Below are 22,261 nucleotides of genomic sequence, written 5' to 3'. Positions count from 1 at the left end.
TATATAAATAATTACTTTTTAAATGTACCCCAGACATTAAGCAGGAATCTTGGGGAGCAGATTAAGATGGAAGCACCCAAGGCAGCCAGCAGTATGATGGCAGTTCCAACAAACGAAAAAGAAGATTTAAAAGTGATTAAAAGTCTGAAGTCCAAGATGTCAGCTGGAGTAGATGAGGTGCCAATAATATTAGTAAAGAAAACAGCTAATCAGATAGCGAAACCATTGATGCACATAGCAAACTTGTCAATGGCTGAGGGCGTGTTTCCACAAAAACTGAAAATTTCTAAAGTCATTCCCCTGTTGAAAAAGGGTGATAAACTTAAAATAGAAAACTACAGACCTGTCTCACTCCTCCCAACTTTCTCTCAAGTTTTAGAGATACTAATGAAATATAGAGTCACACATTATCTTAATATGCACAATCTGATAAACAGTAATCAGCATGGATTTCAAGCTGGGAGAAGTACCGAAACAGCTGAACTAGAATACACAAAAGAAATAATCACTAAATTGGAAGAGGGAAATAGTGTAGTTGGGATAAATCTAGATTTGTCAAAAGCCTTTGACACTGTTGACCACAGCATACTTTTGAAAAAGCTTGAAGCTATAGGTATCAGAGGACCGGTAAAAAAGTGGTTTGAGTTTTATCTGGAAAAGAGGATGCAGGTGGTTGAAATTACAGCACCATATTAATCAAAAAATTAAACTAAGATCAGATCCAAGGGAGGTCACAGTAGAAGTACCTGAAGGAAGTGTATTAGGCCCCTTGCTGTTCCTCATTTACATTAATGATATTCAGGTGTCAGAGAGAAAAGCTAGAATCATGTTATTTGCTGATGATACTAGTTTAATAGTTAGTGATATGAAGCAGTCATTGCACAGTACTGTGGACCATGTCCTACAAGATATACAAAAATGGTTTAGTGCTAACAAGCTAACACTGAATGCAAAAAAAAAAACTAATTATGTGCAATATGGAAAAATAAGTGAACAGGACGACCTAAATCCCACCATGGAGGGCAAACAACTTGAAAGAGTACAGTGTGCAAAATTCCTGGGTATGCACATTGATGAGAAGATTAATTGGAAGGACCATGTGGTGAACTTAGCACTAAAACTAAATTCAGCATGTTTTGTGCTTAGAACAATTTCAAGAGTTTGTAGTAATGACTGTACCAGATTAGTATATTTTGGCTATTTTCAGTCCATTGCATCCTATGGGATAGTATTCTGGGGAAAAACAAATTGTCGTCTAAATGAGATTTTCAAATTGCAAAAACGTGCTATTCGGATAATGACCCACAGCCCACCTCAAACACATTGTAGGCCCCTTTTTAAAGCATTGAAAATTTTAACAATTCCATCATTATACATTCTGAAATGTCTGTTGGTGATCAAAAGAAATCAGGACAAAATGAAAACCAATACAGACTTCCATAATTACGATACACGGCAATGTAAAGATCTCCACATACAAGCTGTAACAAGGGCCCGAAGCCAGAAACATGTATGTAATCAAGGCATCAAACTTTTTAATGCACTACCAAAACATATCAAAGAGCTGGAAAATGAGGATAAATTTAAAACTGTTCTAAAGAACCACATGCTTGACAAATGCTATTACAGCATAAGTGAATATCTCTGTGCAACTGTATAAAATATATGTTTAAGTTAATGTGACAAATGAAATTACATCAGTGCATAATAAATTATGTTATAAAAACACTTATTAGTTGTATATTGTATTAAACATAAGATAGATTAGTATGAATTCAGCACAGATACAAATTTTGTAAAGATATTATATAGTTGTTAAAATGTACCCTGACAAATCCTATATCACAAATGTGATCATTGGGATGATAATAAATAAATAAATAAATAAATAAATATAGTCTTCCTGTGCTCTCAGTTGCCCTGTTTCCCTTTTCACAATATTCCAAATTGTTTTAATTTTATTATCAGACCTGCTAAACTCAGACATAATGCACATAACTTCTGGACTATTTAATAACTTTTCTTAATATAGTGCAGTAATGTTCATAATGTTTCACTGTTTTGGGATCATTACTCCTCCTACCTATAATTTCCCTTTTCTGTTTGCAAGGTATTTTTATCCCTTTAGTAAGCCATGGCTTTTTACACAGTTTCTTACAATTATATTTCACTGTTATCTTACGGAAACTATTTTCAAATACACTCACAAAGGTATCAAGAAATAGGTTAAATTTTATTTTATTTTATTATTTTTATTTGTTTAGCATCCGTGTCATCATACAAACAATATTGGACTTCATTAGCATCATGTTCCTGTACACCTCATCCAAGTGTAACTGTTGCAGGCTTTATCCAAAATTTTGAATCGTTAACTTGTTAATTGAGCATAATATTTTGGAGGACTGTTTTGCATTACTGTACGGAGCTATATCATATACTGTAACTAGCTGTGCGTCATGATCAGACAGATCATTCTTAATAGGAAAAGTTTTTATTAGATTAAATTTATCTTGGTCTATGAAAACATTATCTATCAGTGTGCTTTCCTGTACCACCTGAGCAGGAAAATCAACAACTGATGACAAATTGAAAGAACCAAGTAATACTTCAAGGTCAAGCTTTCTATCAGACTCTTTCAGAAAATCTACACTGAAATCCCCACAAACCATAATTTGCTTTCCTCTGTCTGACAGATAGCACAACAAAGAATACAAGTTTTTCAAAAATAGCTGAAAATTTCCGAATTGGAGCCTATACACAGCTACAATTACAAAAGTGCCATTACTTAATTTAAGCTCATCTGCACATGCTTCAAAATGTTGCTCTACGCAGAATTTTTCACACTATGACAGATTTTGACAAATATGGCAACTCCTCCTCTCTCCATAGTGTTTCTACTTACATGTGGTGAATGCTTATATCCACCTACATTTATCATCTCCATGTTGTTGTTGTTGTTGTGATCTTCAGTCCTGAGACTGGTTTGATACAGCTCTACATGCTACTCTATCCTGTGCAAGCTTCTTCATCTCCCAGTACTTACTGCAACTTACATCCTTCTGAATCTGCTTAGTGTATTCATCTCTTGGTCTCCCTCTACAATTTTTGCCCTCCACACTGCCATCCAATGCCTCAGAACATGTCCTACCAACTGGTCCCTCCTTCTTCTCAAGTTGTCCCACAAACTCCTCTTCTCCCCAATTCTATTCAATACCTCCTCATTAGTTATGTGATCGACCCATCTAATCTTCAGCATTCTTCTGTAACACCACATTTCGAAAGCTTCTATTCTATTCTTGTCCAAACTATTTATCATCCATGTTTCACTTCCATACATGGCTACACTCCATATAAATAATTTCAGAAATGACTTCCTGATGCTTGGATCTATACTCGATGTTAACAAATTTCTCTTCTTCAGAAATGCTTTTCTTGCCATTGCCAGTCTACATTTTATATCCTCTCTACTTCGACCATCACCAGTTATTTTGCTCCCCAAATAGCAAAACTCCTTTACTACTTTACGTATCTCTTTTCCTAATCTAATTCCCTCAGCATCACCCGATTTAATTTGACTACATTCCATTATCCTCGTTTTGCTTTTGTTGATGTTCATCTTATATCCTCCTTTCAAGACACTGTCCATTCCGTTCAACTGCTCTTCCAAGTCCTTTGCTGTCTCTGACAGAATTACAATGTCATTGGCGAACCTCAAAGTTTTTATTTCTTCTCCATGGATTTTAATACCTACTCTCAGTTTTTCTTTTGTTTCCTTTACTGCTTGCTCAAAATACAGATTGAACAGCATCAGGGAGAGGCTACAACCCTGTCTCACTCCCTTCCAAACCACTCCTTCCCTTTCATGCCCCTCGACTCTTATAACTGCCATCTGGTTTCTGTACAAATTGTAAATAGCCTTTTGCTCCCTGTATTTTACCCCTGCCACCTTTAGAATTTGAAAGAGAATATTCCAGTCAACGTTGTCAAAAGCTTTCTCTAAGTCTACAAATGCTAGAAATGTAGTTTTGCCTTTCCTTAATCTTTCTTCTTAGGTAGGTCGTAAGGTCAGTATTGCCTCACATGTTCCAACAGTTCTGCAGAATCCAAACTGATCTTCCCCAAGGTCGATTTCTACCAGTATTTCCATTTTCCTGTAAAGAATTTGCATTAGTGTTTTGCGGCTGTGACTTACTAAACTGATAGTTCTGTAATTTTCACATCTGTCAACACCTGCTTTCTTTGGGATTGGAATTATTATATTCTTCTTGAAGTCTGTGGGTATTTCGCCTGTCTCATACATCTTGCTCCCCAGATGGTAGAGTTTTGTTAGGACTGGGTCTCCCAAGGCCGTCAGTAGTTCTAATGGAATGTTGTCTACTCCTGGGGCCTTGTTTCGACTTTGGTCTTTCAGTGCTCTGTCAAACTCTTCACGCAGTATCGTATCTCCCATTTCATCTTCATCTACATCCTCTTCCATTTCCATAACATTGTCCTCAAGTACATCGCCGTTGTACAGACCCTCTATATACTCCTTCCACCTTTTTGTTTTCCCTTCTTTGTTTAGAACAGGGTTTCCATCTGAGCTCTTGATATTCATCAAAGTGGCTCTCTTTTCTCCAAAGGTCTCTTTAATTTTCCTGTAGGCAGTATCTATCTTACCCCTAGTGAGATAAGCCTCTACATCCTTACATTTGTCGTCTAGCCTGGCCTGCTTAGCCATTTTGCACTTCCTGTCAATCTCATTTTTGAGAGGCTTGTATTCCTTTTTGCCTGCTTCATTTACTGCATTTTTATATTTTCTCCTTTCATCAATTAAATTCAATATTTCTTTTTAACTACTTGATCCTCTGCTGCCTTCACTACTTCATCCCTCAGAGCTACCCACTCTTCTTCTACTGTATTTCTTTCCCCCGTTCCTGTCAATTGTTCCCTTATGTTCTCCCTGAAACTCTCTACAACCTCTGGTTTTTTTCAGTTTATCCAGGTCCCATCTTCTCAATTTACCAACTTTTTGCAGTTTCTTCAGTTTTAATCTACAGTTCATAACCAATAGATTGTGGTCAGTCGACATCTGCCCCTGGAAATGTCTTACAATGTAAAACGTGGTTCCTAAATCTCTGTCTTACCTTTATATAATCTATCTGATACCTTCTAGCATCTCCAGGATTCTTCCAGGTATACTACCTTCTTTTATGATTCTCGAACCAAGTGTTAGCTATGATTAAGTTATGCTCTGTGCAAAATTCTACCAGATGGCTTCCTCTTTCATTTCTTACCCCCAATTGATATTTACCTACTATGTTTCCTTCTCTCCCTTTTCCTACTCTCAAATTCCAGTCACCCATGACTATTAAATATTCATCTCCCTTCACTACCTGAATAATTTCTTTTATCTCATCAAATGTTTCATCAATTTCTTCATCATCTGCAGAGCTAGTTGGCATATAAACTTGTACTGCTGTAGTAGGCATGGGCTTTGTGTCTATCTTGGCCACTATAATACGTTCACTATGCTGTTTGTAGTAGCTTACCCACACTCCTATTTTTTTATTCATTATTAAGCCGACTCCTACATTGCCCCTATTTGATTTTGTATTTATAACCCTGTATTCACCTGACCAAGAGTCTTGTTCCCCCTGCCACCAAACTTCACTAATTCCCACTATATCTAACTTTAACCAATCCATTTCCCTTTTTAAATTCCCCCCCTCATGAACTTTGCCTTGCCGTTGGTGGGGAGGCTTGTGTGCCTCAGCAATACAGATGGCCGTATTGTAGGTGGATCCACAATGGAGGGTTATCTGTTGAGAGGCCAGACAAATGTGTGGTTCCTGAAGAGGGGCAGCAGCCTTTTCAGTAGTTGCAGGGGCAACAGTCTGGATGATTAACTGACCTGGCCTGTAACCCTAACCAAAATGGCCTTGCTGTGCTGGTATTGCGAACGGCTGAAAGCAAGGGGAAACTACAGCCATAATTTTTCCTGAGGCCTGCAGCTTTACCTAATCATTTCCTACCTACACAATTATAATCAAACATATTATTCCAAAACTTTTGATCAAAACATAAATGTGAAATCTGATATTCCTTCTCTTCTGTTCAACTTTAGATACCTGTGCCATATTATTAATACTGTTATTATAGTCTAAATGCAAGTGTAAATTGGGGGTCCTGTTCTTCTTGTATTTCCTCACCCCTAAACTGTGGACTTTCATTGAGGTGAACCGTTGTTTCCCGAATAGTTGCCTCTATGATAGTTTCTACTATCAAACTGACCACAGTTATTCCCATTGTTCCTATTCTGGTGATGTTCAAAATTTCTGACCCTGTTACCATTATGACTCTGACTGAAATTACAGTTATCTCTGTTTATGTAGTTGATACCATTGTGACCTCTATCATTATGGTATATGTGTCTTTCTAGTGCCCTATCCAGTCTGTCAACATATTGTAAAAACCGTTCAAGCCAATCGTCAGATCCGTGTATTGAATCCAAATGCAAACTTTCTGGTAATCTCCTTTTTAGTGCATCAATCAATACCATTTCCTCAAATGTCCTATCAAGGAGTGCTAATTTCTTAAGTTGATTCTTACAAAACTTTTTCAGAGTACTGTCCCTATTCCTATTATTTGGGCCATTCAGAAATTCACTTTTAATTTTCCCTTGTTCAGTTTCTGACCAAAATTTATTTAAAAAACTTTTTCAAAACTTTTATATGTTTCCCACTGATTTAAATTATAGATTTAATCATGACAGAGCTTGTCTTTCAAGATATCTTTTAACAAATTTAATTTTGGGATTGTCACTCATGCCTGACACAAAACTATCCCTCCCGTGGGGTAGAAAATCTACTGACTGTAATTTGACTGATGGAAAACTTTTGATTGGAATGTTGGACCACGTAATACTATTGTTTGAAAACAGATTGTTGTGAATGCAGTTTTGCTGAACTACTGAAATTTTTTAAATCTAAAACATTTACATTAGTTTGTGTATTGTTTTCACATTTAAAATTTCTTAATCTAAACTACTAAAGCTCTGTTCCAATCTTTCTGCTATGGCTTTGTGTTCAACTCTGACGACATCAACATTCTTTGCTTGTTGTGCATATTGGCACATGAACTCATCTTCCAAAACAAATTTATTTTCTAATACATCAACTTTTGCATTCACACCCATTTTTCAGATCCAAAATCTGATTACTAAGTTGGCCTATTTGGTATTGTACCCTGTCCATTTTATTGTTGTTTTCAGTTTGTATTTCTGTTAATTGGTAATTGACTGCATTAAATTTGCTATTGTTGTCCATCTTCATTTATATTAACAGATCACTAACTGCACTCAATTTTGCCAAAACCAACTGCTTAATATTGGTTCTTACTGTTTCTTTACTTTCTACACTTTCACTTGGTTCAAATATGTCTAGGCTGTCCCAAAAAAATGGTGCACATGACTTTTTGAGGTGCAAGATTTGCTTAGGCCTAACCTTCATTGGGGATGAAGTGTACCTCCATTCCACTGATTGCCATTTTGTTTTAGAGGTGTCGTACGATACCCAAGTTTCATCCCCCGTGACTATCCGAGAAAGAAAACCATCGACTTCTTCATTGTAGTGTGTCAAAAACTGAAGTGTACAGCCCATCCATTGCTTTTTGAGTTGTTCAGTAAGAATTTTGGGAACCAAATGTGAGCAATGTTTTCGAAATTTCAGTTTTTCAGTAACAATTTCATGAATTAGTGATCATGAGATTTGCAGAGCTTCCATAGCACTAAGTGTAAACTTACGGTTGTGCTTAATCTTCTCTTCAATTGTGTGAATCAGTTCATCCGTAACCAGAGATGAGCATCCACTTTGTTCTTCATCGTGAACTTGATCACATCCTTCATTGGACAGTCTGACCCATTTTCTAACCATTGAATCACTCATAGCCTTTTGTCTGTAAACCTCACAGATTTGCTGATGAATTTCCTTTGGTTTATCTTTCTTTGCATATAGAAAATGAATCACAGAACTGATTTCACACACAGCAGCATTTTCAATTACGGCTGACATTATAAAGAAGCACTACAAAGCACATGTTGGCAGCAGTGGTCTCAAACTGGCATACATGTCTTCTCCTTGAGTCAGAGTAGCTGCTGCACATGCTCGGAACTGCGATCAAAGCACTGCTGCAGATAGAAATAGAAATGGAACTTGCTTTGTGGACAACCCTCATAATTAAACAATTAATAATATGAATTTTAAGTATGCAATACATTTCGTAATTTCAAATATTTTTAAAAGGAGAGTAATTTTAACTGTATGTACAGAGCACTACTAAATTAATTTCCTTTTTACGTATTTTAACCCAATGATCAAGCAGGATGGGATACATCTCCTGCACCAAAGTTAACCATGAGAGGTTCTAAACATGATATATATTCTTTGTTTGGTAAGTCCTGTCTTCTGTTATACATATTTACAAACTGACTCTAAAAAGTTAGACATAGAAATTAACTACATGGTATTGTAAATGTATTGTATAATATCTCATTTCCAGCAGTTTAATTTGATTGTTTGGCTTTACCAGTTATGGTGCCATCAAAACTGTTTGGGCAGGATGTGAGACTACATTCACACATTCTATGCAATATACAAATGTATTGAACAGTGTGTCCTTTCCTGCAGGTTGATTTGATTATGTGACTTCCACAGTCACGGTGCCATTGATAATGTCCAGGCAGGACAGGATACGTCACCTGCACCACAGTAAACCATGAGAGGTGCTGAGCTTGATATATCTTGTTTCTTTTGGTAAGTTCTTTATTCTGTTCTGAATTTTTCAAATTAAATTCTTGGAAGTACAAATAGGGATGTACTATATGATGTACCAAACCTATTCAATAGTATGTCCTATGTTAGCAGGTTTATTTGATTCTGTGGCTGCAGCAATCATTGTGCCATCAAAACTATTCGTGCAGAATGTGATACCTCACATGCAATACAGTTAAAGATATGAGGTGCTGAATTTTAAACATCTTCTTTCTTTTGGTAAGTGCTTCCTTCTATTCTACATTTTTACAAATTAAATCATGCATGTGGACATAGAAATGAGCTATATGACATACTATGTGTATTGAATTGTGTGTTCTTTCTAGCAGATTTATTTGACTATGTGGCTGCAACAGTCATGGTGATATCAAACATTATTGGATTTGATGTGAGACATCAAAAGCACCATAGTTAATGATGAGAATAGAACCTCATAAATCTTCTTTCTTTTGGTAAGTCCTTCCTTCTGTTCCATATCTTTACAAATTCTGTCATGCAAGTTCACAAAAGAATTACCTATACAATATAACAAATGTTGTAAAAGGTTTCTATTTCCCAGCAGTTTGATTTGATTTTGTGGCCACAACATTCATTATGCTATCAAAAATGTTCAGGCAGGATGTGAGACATCACCTTCACCATAGCTAACAGGGAGAGATATTGAGTTTAATACATCTTCCATCTTTTTGTAGGTCTTCCCCTCTGTTCTACATTTTTATGAATTAAATCGTGCAAGATGACATACAAATAAACAATACGATATAGCAAATACATTGAATAGTGTGTTCTTTCCAGCTGGTTGATTTGATTGTGTAGCTGCAACAATCATGGTACCATTGAAGACATTTGGACAGTATGTCAGATTTGACCTGCTTCCATGAGAGGTGCTGATATTAGAACATCTTCCTCCTTTTGGTAAGTCATTCCCCCTTTTATACATTTGTACAACATAATTCATGCAAGTAGACATAGAAATAAACTACATGACATAGCAAATGTATTGGATAGTGTGTCCTTTGTAGCAGAATGGTTTGACTATGTGCCTGCTACAATCATGGTGACATCAAAAATTTTCTGACAGGATATGAGACACCACCTGCACCATTGTTAACAACTAGAGGTACCGAACTTAATACATCTTCTATCTTTTGGCAGGTCCTTCCTTCTATTTTACATTTTAAAAACATTAAATCAAGCAAGTAGACATTGAAATGAACTATACAATATAGCAAATGTATTGAATAGTGTGTCCTTTCCAGCAGTTTGATATGATTGTGTGTCTGGTGGCATTCAAAATGTTTGGACAGTGTGTGAGATATCCTCTGCACCATAGTTCATCGTGAGAGATCCAGAAGTCAATAAACCTGATGCCTTTTGGTGAGTCATTTCTTCTGTTATACATTTTTACAAATTAAATCTGAAACGTCCCCTTTGAAAAATTACATGACTGTGCTTAAACTGACACACAATATTTTTTAGCGCAATGCAATCTGACTTTCAATAATCCCTACAAAAGAATGGCCCTGACTAACATTAACCTATACCTTTCACAAATCACTTACCTCACAAAAATCTTCTTTACTCAAACTACTGCAATACAGCGAGTGCCACTACTGCCAGCTAAATAAAAGATTCAAACTACGGAAGGCACTAACTACTGATAGGCATAGTTAGCAAATGAAAGATTTTAATAGAGAACAAGCAATGTATTTACCTTAATAGTCATAATATATATATATATATATATATATATATATATATATATATATATATATATATATATATATATATATATATATATATATATATATATATATATATAAATTAATAGAGGGAAACATTCCACATGGGAAAAATATATCTAAAAACAAATATGATGTGACTTACCAAACGAAAGCGCTGGCACATCGATAGACACACAAACAAACACAAACATACACACAAAATTCAAGCTTTCGCAACAAACTGTTGCCTCATCAGGAAAGAGGGAAGGAGAGGGAAGGACGAAAGGATGTGGGTTTTAAGGGAGAGGGTAAGGAATCATTCCAATCCCGGGAGCGGAAAGACTTACCTTAGGGGGGAAAAAGGACGGGTATACACTCGCACACACACACATATCCATCCACAGATATACAGGCACAAGCAGACATCTGCGCTGATATGAAACTTCCTGAAAGATTAAAACTGTGGGCCGGACCGAGACTCAAACTCAGGACCTTTGCCTTTCATGGGCAAGTGCTCTAGCAACTGAGCTACCCAAGCACAACTCATGACCTGTCCTCACAGCTTCAGTTCTCCCAGTACCTCGTCTCCTACCTTCCAAACTTCACAGAAGCGTTAGGGATCCCTATCAGGTCAGATTGAGGGAGGACGTAGAAGCAATTCAGAGACGGGCTGCTAGATTTGTTACTGGTAGGTTTGATCATCATGCGAGTGTAACGGAAATGCTTCAGGAACTTGGGTGGGAGTCTCTAGAGGAAAGGAGGCATTCTTTTCATGAATCGCTACTGAGGAAATTTAGAGAACCAGCATTTGAGGCTGACTGCAGTACAGTTTTACTGCCACCAACTTACATTTCGCGGAAAGACCACAAAGATAAGTGAAAAGAAATTGGGGCTCGTACAGAGGCATATAGGCAGTCATTTTTCCCTCGTTCTGTTTGGGAGTGAAGATGCTAGTTGTGGTGCTAGGTACCTTGTGCCACGTACCATATGGTGGATTGCGGAGTATGTATGTAGATGTAGATGTAGAAGCTCTTCTGCGAACCTTGCAGAACTAGCACTCCTGGAAGAAAGGATATTGCAGAGACACGGCTTAGCCACAGCCTGGAATATGTTTCCAGAATGAGATTTTCACTCTGCAGTGGAGTGTGTCCTGATATGAAACTTCCTGACAGATTAAAACTGTGTGCCGGACTGAGACTTGAACTCAGGACCTTTGTCTTTTATGGGCAAGTGCTCTACCAACACAGTTTTAATCTGTCAGTAAGTTTCATATCAACACACACTCTGCTGCAGAGTGAAAATCTCATTCTGGAAACAACCCCCAGGCTGTTGCTAAGCCATGTCTTCACAATATCTCCAGGAGTGCTAGTTCCACAAGGTTCGCAGAAGAGCTTCTGTGAAGTTTGGAAGATAGGAGACGAGGTACTGGCAGAACTGAAGCTGTGAGGACAGGTCGTGAGTCGTGCTTGGGTAGCTCAGTTGGCAGAGCACTTGCCCACGAAAGGCAAAGGTCCTGAGTTCGAGTCTCGGTCCGGCACACAGTTTTAATCTGTCAGGAAGTTTCAAGACCAGTCTTGATTCAAGAATGCTTGAACAAATTTGTTATATGTTTTACATGTTTTACTGATCCTTGTTCGCCATTATTTTGCTTCTCCTTCTAACCTACTGGCTGGGAATTTGATTTTTTGTTGTTCAGTCACGTTTTCAGGAATTATGCCCTCCAACTGTCCAATGAAGGCTATTGGGTGTATAGCTCCCTTACTAGAGAAATTATTGAATTTGTACACATTAGCGGAATTTGCTATGCCACTTACATGAACCACATCTTCCTTTCTTTCTTGTTCCAAAGCATCAAACTTAGCTATTTTTGAGCTATTCCTACCTTGACTTCTCTTAATAGCTTTATCTATTTCCTCTATTTTATTCCCCCCAGCATCTATTTTCTCTTGTGACTTTCTTAATTCCTCTTTATTTACCTTTTCTGATTTACGTAATTCTTTCTCTATGTTATTTTCTTGATTCCTCTTCTTGGTGTTGCAAAATTAATTTTAGCATAGACCTCAGATCCTGATCATGACCTAAGTTGACAAAGTGTCAGCTGGTGCTATATGACTTACTTTCTTTATCCCATACATGTTATTAATACTAACATTCCATTTACAAATCTTAGACTGCTATACAAAAGCACAACACTTACAGTACTTTTCTTCCTTGACATACTCAGACTGGTTCTTGTAGTTGTGGGCTGCACCGCTGGCTGCAACTTTGCCATTGTGGTGTGCTGAAGCTGGCACTTCTGATGGCCATGTAGTGTTAACTGCACTGCCCACTGCTTGCCGCTGCTGTGCCTGTTGTCTGTGGCTGCCTCACACTGCTCTCGACATTGCACCGTCTCGTAGCATGAACAATCTTGAAGTAATGATTAATAATGTAATTCCTTGGACCACACACACACCACACACACACACACACACACACACACACACACACACACACACACACAACATTAACTTTTATTATCATTCCATTTCCACTCATCTCATTCCTCAGTTACCAATACTACTTTCACTGTAATCGGAAAATTTGAATTTGTTGTTGTTGTTGTTGTGGTCTTCAGTCCTGAGACTGGTTTGATGCAACTCTCCATGCTACTCTATCCAGTGCAAGCTTCTTCATCTCCCAGTACCTACTGCAACCTACATCCTTCTGAATCTGCTTAGTGTGTTCATCTCTTGGTCTCCCTCTACGATTTTTACCCTCCACGGTGCCCTCCAATGCTAAATTTGTGATCCCTTGATGCCTCAAAACATGTCCTACCAACCGATCCCTTCTTCTAGTCAAGTTGTGCCACAAACTTCTCTTCTCCCCAATCCTATTCAATACCTCCTCATTAGTTATGTGATCTACCCACCTTATCTTCAGCATTCTTCTGTAGCACCACATTTCGAAAGCTTCTGTTCTCTTCTTGTCCAAACTAGTTATCGTCCATGTTTCACTTCCATACATGGCTACACTCCATACAAATACTTTCAGAAACGACTTCCTGACACTTAAATCAATACTGGATGTTAACAAATTTCTCTTCTTCAGAAATGCTTTCCTTGCTATTGCCAGTCTACATTTTATATCCTCTCTACTTCGACCATCATCAGTTATTTTACTCCCTAAATAGCAAAACTCCTTTACTACTTTAAGTGCCTCATTTCCTAATCTAATTTCCTCAGCATCACCCGACTTAATTTGACTACATTCCATTATCCTCGTTTTGCTTTTGTTGATGTTCATCTTATATCCTCCTTTCAAGACACTGTCCATTCCGTTCAACTGCTCTTCCAAGTCCTTTGCTGTCTCTGACAGAATTACAATGTCATTGGCGAACCTTAAAGTTTTTACTTCTTGTCCATGAATTTTAATACCTACTCCGAATTTTTCTTTTGTTTCCTTTACTGCTTGCTCAATATACAGATTGAATAACATCGGAGAGAGGCTACAACCCTGTCTCACTCATTTCCCAACCACTGCTTCCCTTTCATGCCCCTCGACTCTTATAACTGCCATCTGCTTTCTGTACAAATTGTAAATAGCCTTTCGCTCCCTGTATTTTACCCCTGCCACCTTCAGAATTTGAAAGAGAGTATTCCAGTTAACATTGTCAAAAGCTTTCTCTAAGCCTACAAATGCTAGAAATGTAGGTTTGCCTTTTCTTAATCTTTCTTCTAAGATAAGTCATAAGGTCAGTATTGCCTCACGTGTTCCATCATTTCTACAGAATCCAAACTGATCTTCCCCGAGGTCGGCTTCTACCAGTATTTCCTTTCATCTGTAAAGAATTCGCGTTAGTATTTTGCAGCAACATCAATCATGTTGACATCAAAAACGTTCATGCAGAATGTGAGACATCAAATACACCATAGTTAACCACCAGAGGTGCTGAACTTAATACTATTACTTTCCTTTGGTAAGTCATTTATTCTGTTGTACACTTTTACAAATTAAATTGAAATGAACTATGTGATATACCAAATGTATTGATTAGTTTTCCCTGTCCAGCAGGTTGATATCATTTTGTGGTTGCAAGAATCAAGATTCCATTGAAAATGTTTGGGCAGGATGTGAGACATCACCTGCTCCATAGATAACCATGTCAAGTGCTGATCATAGTGCATCGTCTTCCTGCTCATAAGTCCTTTCTTCTGTTCTACATTTTAACAAATTAAATTATACAAGTAGATGTAGAAATGACTGATACAATATAGCAAATGTATTGATTAGTGTTTCCTTTCTAGCAGGTTGATATGATTGTGTGGCTGCAAAAATCATGGTGCCATCAGAAATATTTCTCTAGAATATCAGATGGCACCTGCTCCATAATTATCCATGATAGATTCTGAACTTAATACATCTACTTTTTTAGGTTAGTTCATCCTTCTGTTTTCCTTCTCTACAAATTAAATCATGGAAGTACTCATAGAAGTGACCTATCTGATTTATCAAATGTAGTGAAATGTTTTTCCTTTCCAACAGGTTGATTTGACTGTGTGGCTGCAGTGATTGTGGTGCCATTGAAAATGTTCTAGCAGGATGTGAGATACCACCTGCACCATCGATAACCATTAGAGGAAATTAGCTTACTACATCTTCTTTCTTTTGGTAAGTCTTTCCTTTAGTTCTCTATTTTTACAAATTAAGCCATGCTCATACATATAAAACTGACCTATACGATATACCCAGTGTAGTAAACAGTTCCTTCTTCCCAGCAGGTTGATTGGATTGTGTATCTTTATCACTCATAGTGCCATCGAAAGTGTTCATGTAGGATATGGGATATCACTTGCTCCATAGTTTGTTACAAGCAGAGCAGAACTTAAAACATCATCTTTCTTTTGGTATGGCCTTCCTTTTCTTCTAAATTTTTACAAATTAGATGTGGCAAGTACACATAAAAATTACCTCTATGACATACTGAATGTATTAAATAGCTCATCATTTCCAATAGTTTGTTTTGACTGTGTGCCTGCAACATTCATGGTGCCATCAAAAGTGTTGGGGCAATATCTGAGACATCACCCTTCCCATGGTTAACTATTAGAGGTGCTTCTTTCTTTTGGTAAATACTTTCTTTTGTTCTACATTTTTGGATATTAAATCGTGCAAGTTCACATATAACTGTTAAATGATATACCAAACATAGTATATAGTTTGTGTGTCCCAATAGGTTGATTTGATTTTGTGTCTCAACAATTCTTGCCATCTAAATTTTTCCTGCTGGATATGAGACATAACATGCACCATGGTGACTATGAAAGCTTAAGAACTTAGTATATCTTTCTCCTTCGGTATGTCCTTCCATCTTTTCTAAATTTTTACAAATTACATTATGCATGCACATGTAAAAATGACCTGTTCAATAAAACAATTGTAGTAAATATATTGTCCATCACAAAATGTTGATTTGAAAGTGTGGCTGCAACTTTCATTGCCATTGGAAGTGCTCCTGCAAGAGGTGAGACATCACATGCGCCATGTGGGAGTTTCAGAACTCTGTACAACTTCTCCCTTTGGTAAGTCTTTTCTTCTGTTCTGCATTTTTAGAAATCAGGAGAAGTACTCCACGTAAAAATGTCATACTCAATGATCCACATGAAAAAATTTGTTCATCCTTCCCAGGAGGAATACATAGAAGAAAGATCATTTATCATTTAGCTACAATATAGCAGGTCAGCAACTGGAAGCAGTTAATTCCATAAATTATCTGGGAGTAGGCATTACGAGTGACTGAAAATGGAATGACCATATAAAATTAATCGTCGGTAAAGCAGATGCCAGACTGAGATTCATTAGAAGAATCCTAAGGAAATGCAGTCTGAAAACAAAGGAAGTAGGTTACAGTACACTTGTTTGCTCACTGCTTGAATACTGCTAACCGGTGTGGGATGCGTACCAGATAGGGTTGATAGAAGAGATAGAGAAGGTCCAACGGAGAGCAGCACACTTCGTTACAGAATCATTTAGTAATTGCGAAAGTATTACGGAGATGGTAGATAAACTCCAGTGGAAGACTCTGCAAGAGAGACTCTTAAATACGAGACTGGAATACAAGGGAGAACCGATAGAGGTACTCAAGGTACCCTCTGCCTCACACCGTCAGGTGGCTTGCAGAGTACGGATGTAGATGTAGATGTAGATGTAGAGGTTGATTTGATTGTGTGGCTGCAACATTCGTGGTGCCATCAAAAGTATTCATGCAAAACGTGACATCAGCTGCATTATAGTTAACTATGAAAGGTGCAGAACATAACGCATTTTCTTTCTTCTGTTAAGTCATTCCTGCTGTCCTAGCTTTTTTTTTTTTCCAGAATCAGATGATGAAGGACACATACAAATAATCTGTATGGTATCCCAAATTAAGAAAAAGACAGTATTCCATTTGAGCCCGTAGATGTATCACAGCACTTCACTGAACAGGTGTTTGGATGTTGTGCAGCGCTAGTTGAATTTAATGAAACTAAACTTCTTATTGTAGTTGTTCATAGGTGCCCTAACTCTCACTTAAAAGTATTTCTGCTCAAGCTAGAGATGATTCTAGGTTCACTTTATCAGAAGTACTGAAAATTAGTTATAGTAGTGACTTCAGTATTTTTTGTAGGTGACTATGCAAAAAAAAAAAAAAAAAAATGTTGCAAGATATAATATTTTTATTCTTTCTTTATTGCTAGATGGGCATTCAGTTGGTAAAAGGGTGAACGGCCTTTCAGACCATGATGCACAAACTTTAACACTGAAAGGTTTTTGTACTCAAACAAATGTTATATACGAGGATAATCCCAAAAGTAAGGTCTCTTATTTTTTTATGAGTACATAGAGCTGTTTATTTCTACAATGGTTTACATAAGTTTACAGCTTGAACATTTAGCTATTTTTCAACATAATCACCATTTCTGTTGATGCATTTTTGTAGACACTGTGGCAGTTCTTGTATGCCCATGTCATACCAGCTCACCGCCATGCTGTTCAGAAAGTTATGAACCTCTTCTTTCACCTTGTCATCAGAGCTGAATCGTTGGGACCACAATTAATGCTGACAGGTACTGTGAGACTTTGAAAAAACTCAAATGGGCAATTCAGAATCGGAGAAGAGGAATGTTGAGCAAGAGCATACACATTCTCCATGACAACACATTGATAGGCAAACTGTTGCTCTCCTGCAACAGTTTCAGTGGAACATAATCACCCACCCACACTACAGTCCTGACTTGGCACCCGGTGGATATCACCTGTTATCTAGGTAAAAAGAACATTTGGCCGGAAAGCGATTCAGCTCCGACAACGAGGTGAAAGAAGAAGTTCATAACTTTCTGAACAGCATGGCAGAGAGCTGGTATGACATGGCATACAAAAACTGCCACAGTGTCTACAAAAATGCATCGACAGAAATGGTGATTATGTCGAAAAATAGCTAAATGTTCAAGCTGTAAACTGATGTAAGCCATTGTAGAAATAAACAGGTCTATGTACTTATAAAAAATAGGAGACCTTACTTTTGGGATTACCCCTGTATAATTACAAACCATGTAGAAAAGCTAATCCAACACCAGCAGAGAGTTTTTTATCCCTCATTAAGGAACAAGAGATGCAGGATGCTTATAATGCTGGTAACATAGATGACAAATATAATGTTTTCCTTAGCACATTTCTCATACTCTTTGAAAGTTGCTTTCCATAAGAGAATTCCAAACAGGGTACTAGCAATAAAAGACAGACTGGGTGGCTGACTGGTGTGATAAGGATATCCTGTAGAACAAAGTGGGAATTATATCAACACGTTAGAAGTAGTCTTGATTGAGCTACAGTAGCCCATTACAAATTGTACTGTAAGGTGCTTAAAAATGTTGTTAGGAAGGCAAAGAGTAAGTTGTATGCAACTAGAACAGCTAATTCACATGAATAAATTAATACAATATGTTCAGTTGTGAAGGAAGTGTCTGGTTAGCAGCACAAGTTCAACAATATAGAGTCAGTTTGTAGTAAAAATATTTCTGTTACTGATACGTCAAACATATGTACAGTATTTATCAATGACTTTCTGAGCACTGCTGGTGAATTAAACATAAACTGAGTTTCTATAGAGAGTCATATAACTCGTTTGGAAAATGCCTTTCCGAGACTGATGTCTGAAATATTCATGTGATACTATTGAGTCAATTATTAAATAACTGAAGAGTAAGGACTCTCATGAATATGATGGAGTACCAAGCAGTATATTAAAGTACTTTAGCGGACACTGAAACCTTAGAAATAGGTCTAAAATTATCTACATTATCAATATTGCAAATATGGCTCAGTACTGGGCTATCATGTGCAGCATGTTAGCCCAGTACTGAGCCATATTTGCAATATTTCATTTACGAATAGTCAAATTCCTGAAGGATTAAAGTAGTCAGTAGTAAAGCCACTTCATAAAAATGGAGAAAGGGATAATGTAGATAATTTTAGACCTATTTCTAAGGTTTCAGTGTCCGCTAAAGTTATTGAAAAGGCTGTCTATGTAAGGATAATTGATCATTGCTATCAAACGTTCAGTTTGGTTTTAGAAGTAGTTTAACAAGTGAAAAGGCTATATTCACATTTCTCTGTGAGGTACTGGATAGATCAAACAAAAGGGTTTGGACACTAGGCATCTTTTTTGATTTAACTAATGTGTTTGATGGTGTTGATCACAAAATATTGCTCCAGAAGTTGGACCATCATGGAATATGGGGAGTAATTCACAATTGGTTCACCTCTTAATTTAACAACAGACAGAAAAATGTCATTATCCACAGTGTTGAGGATGGCTATGATGTTGGATCTGAGTGTGGCATGGGCAACTAATGGGTGCTCCGGGGGTAAGTGCTGGGGCCACTCCTTATTTATATAAATTATATGCCCTTTAGTATTACAAGTGATTCTAAAATATTTCTGTTTGCTGATGACACCAGCTTGATAGTAAAGGATGTTGTGTGCAACATTGGCACTGTTTCAAATAGTACAGTTTGTGACATAAGTTTATGACTTGTAGAAAATAAACTCACATTAAATCACAGTGAAACTCAGATTTTTCAGTTTGTAACACACAGTTCAACAAAACCTGATGTTTTATTATAACAGAATGGACATAGGATTAGTGAAAGTGAACAGTTCAAATTTCAAGGTGTTCAGACACATTGTAAACTGCTGATGAAGCAAGCTGGGATCTCTTTACTTCCTCTCTTGTTTTGCCATCTGCCTCCTTAAATTCATTTTATTTTCATTTTTGAATAATTACCATTAACATACATGAGTATAATCTGCATTTTCATAAAAGAGAAAGGTTGGCGTATGTAGTTAATTTCCTAATTCATTTTGACTATTCCTAGTTAATATCTTTTGTCATAGTGTGAACCATGAACCATGGACCTTGCCGTTGGTGGGGAGGCTTGCGTGCCTCAATGATACAGATAGCCGTACCATAGGTGCAATCACAATGGAGGGGTACCTGTTGAGAGGCCAGACAAACATGTGGTTCATGAAGAGGGGCAGCAGCCTTTTCAGTAGTTGCAGGGGCAACAGTCTGGATGATTGACTGATCTGGCCTTGTAACATTAACCAAAACGGCCTTGCTGTTGTGGTACTGCGAACGGCTGAAAGCAAGGGGAAACTACAGCCGTAACTTTTCCCGAGGGCATGCAGCTTTACTGTATGGTTAAATTATGGTGGCGTCCTCTTGGGTAAAATATTCCGGAGGGAAAATAGTCCCCCATTCGGATCTCCAGGCGGGGAATACTCAAGAGGACGTCGTTATCAGGAGAAAGAGAACTGGCATTCTACGGATTGGAGCGTGGAATGTCAGATCCCTTAATCGGGCAGGTAGGTTAGAACATTTAAAAAGGACAATGGATAGGTTAAAGTTAGATATAGTGGGAATTAGCGAAGTTCGGTGGCAGGAGGAACAAGACATCTGGTCAGGTGAAAACAGGATTATAAATTCAAAATCAAATAGGGGTAATGCAGGAGTAGGTTTAATAATGAATAAGAAAATAGGAGTGCGGGAAAGCTACTACAAACAGCATAGTGAATGTATTATAGTGGCCAAGATAGACACGAAGCCCATGCCTATTACAGTAGTACAAGTTTATATGCCAACTAGCTCTGCAGATGACGAAGAAATTGAAAAAATGTATGGTGAGATAAAAGAAATTATTCAGGTAGTGAAGGGAGACGAAAATTTAATAGTCATGGGTGACTGGAATTCGACAGTAGGAAAAGGGAGAGAAGGAAACATAGTAGGTGAATATGGATTGGGGCTAAGAAATGAAAGAGGAAGCTGTCTGTTACAATTTTGCACATAGCATAACTTAATCATAGCTAACACTTGGTTCAAGAATCATAAAAGAAGGTTATATACATGGAAGAACCCTGGAGATACTAAAAGGTATCAGATAGATTGTGTAATGGTAAGACAGAGATTTAGGAACCAGGTTTTAAATTGTAGGGCATTTCCAGGGGCTGATGTGGACTCTGACCACAATCTATTGGTTATGAACTGTAGATTAAAACTGAAGAAATTGCAAAAAGGTGGAAATTTAAGGAGATGGGACCTGGATAAACTGACTAAACCAGACGTTGTACAGAGTTTCAGGGACAGCATAAGGGAACAATTGACAGAAATGTGGGAAAGAAATACAGTAGAAGACGAATGGGTAGCTCTGAGAGATGAAGTAGTGAAGGCAGCAGAGGGTCAAGTAGGTAAAAAGATGAGGGCTAGTAGAAATCCTTGGGTAACAGAAGAAATATTGAATTTAATTGATGAAAGGAGAAAATATAAAAATGCAGTAAATGAAGCAGGTAAAAAAGAATACAAACATCTCAAAAACGAGATTGAAAGGAGAGCTAGAGGACAAATGTAAGGATGTAGAGGCTTTTCTCACTAGGGGTAAAATAGATACTGCCTACAGGAAAATTAAAGAGACCTTTGGAGAAAAGAGAGCCACTTGTATGATTATCAAGAGCTCAGATGGAAAACCAGTTCTAAGCAAAGAGGGGAAAGCAGAAAGGTGGAAGGAGTATATAGAGGGTCTATACAAGGGCGATGTACTTGAGGACAATATTATGGAAATGGAAGAGGATGTAGATGAAGATGAAATGGGAGATACGATACTGCGTGAAGAGTTTGACAGAGCACTGAAAGACCTAAGTCGAAACAAGGCCCTGAGAGTAGACAACATTCCATTAGAACTACTGATGGCCTTTTGAGACCCAGCACTGACAAAACTCTACCATCTGGTGAGCAAGATGTACGAGACAGGCGAAATACCCTCAGACTTCAAGAAGAATACAATAATTCCAATACCAAAGAAAGCAGGTGTTGGCAGATGTGAAAATTGCCGAATTATCAGTGTAATAAGTCACAGTTGCAAAATACTAACGCAAATTCTTTACAGACAAATGGAAAAACTGGAAGAAGCCGACGTTGGGGGAGATCATTTTGGATTCCGCAGAAATGTTGGAACACGTGAGGCAATACTGACCTTATGACTTATCTTACAAGAAAGATTAAGGAAAGGCAAACCTATGTTTCTAGCATTTGTAGACTTAGAGAAAGCTTTTGACATTGTTGACTGGAATACTCTCTTTCAAATTCTAAAGGTGGCAGGGGTAAAATACAGGCAGCGAAAGGCTATTTACAATTTGTACAGAAACCAGATGGCA

The sequence above is a fragment of the Schistocerca piceifrons genome, chromosome 8, assembly GCF_021461385.2.
Source record: "Schistocerca piceifrons isolate TAMUIC-IGC-003096 chromosome 8, iqSchPice1.1, whole genome shotgun sequence".
Classification (NCBI taxonomy): Eukaryota; Metazoa; Arthropoda; class Insecta; order Orthoptera; family Acrididae; genus Schistocerca; species Schistocerca piceifrons.
This window is presented reverse-complemented; position numbering follows the sequence as displayed.